We start from the raw sequence: 596 nt of genomic DNA, 5'->3' as shown, positions 1-596 counted from the left end.
GAGATCCGATGTGTGATTTAAGAGTTCCCGCAGTTTTCTTGATCAGTATATAATCTCCCGGTGGACGTATACATCCTCTCAGAATGGCCGAGTGGTCTAATTTGCCAGACTTAAGGTGTTGTTCCCTTGAAGAGTGTAGAAGGGTTTTCTGGTCTCCTGATGGAGGCGTGGGTTCAAATCCCACTCCTGACAGATTGATTTATAGCATCACCAATGCTAGGAATTGCAAAAGTGTTCTTTTCACACTTGTGTGTAATGCATTTTGCAGCCAAATTACATAAACATGAGGAAATGCCTGGCAGAGAGACTCCTTTTGATGGCCGGTTAGCTCAGTTGGTTAGAGCGTGGTGTTAATAACGCCAAGGTCTTGGGTTCGATCCCCACATCGGCCAAGACTGATCGTAGGTGCTCATCCGTCTAGTTCGAGTCCTGTTTTTTGAATGTTTGACATGAAACTCCCTGAAGGCAAGCGTAGTAGTGCACTTAAGCAGTGGTAGGATCCACAAGACTTCATCAAGCACTGTCAAAGTCGGCCATCTACATGCACACGGGAAAATGTCCTTTCGCCGCTTTGCTTTTCTCAGAACACTTCATTT

At 45.5% G+C, this 596-nt stretch overlaps 1 non-coding gene across 1 annotated transcript; it reads left to right on the top strand.

The window, feature by feature from the left end:
* The first annotated feature begins 318 nt into the window (after positions 1-318).
* Positions 319-392, top strand: trnai-aau (transfer RNA isoleucine (anticodon AAU)). The gene has a single exon. It is a non-coding gene; the product is annotated as a tRNA-Ile (tRNA).
* The last annotated feature ends 204 nt before the right edge of the window (positions 393-596 follow it).

Source organism: Amia ocellicauda, chromosome 12 (assembly GCF_036373705.1).
Source record: "Amia ocellicauda isolate fAmiCal2 chromosome 12, fAmiCal2.hap1, whole genome shotgun sequence".
In the NCBI taxonomy this organism is placed as follows: domain Eukaryota; kingdom Metazoa; phylum Chordata; class Actinopteri; order Amiiformes; family Amiidae; genus Amia; species Amia ocellicauda.
Note: the sequence above shows the minus strand (reverse complement) of the source record. Positions and strands in the feature narration are given on the sequence as shown.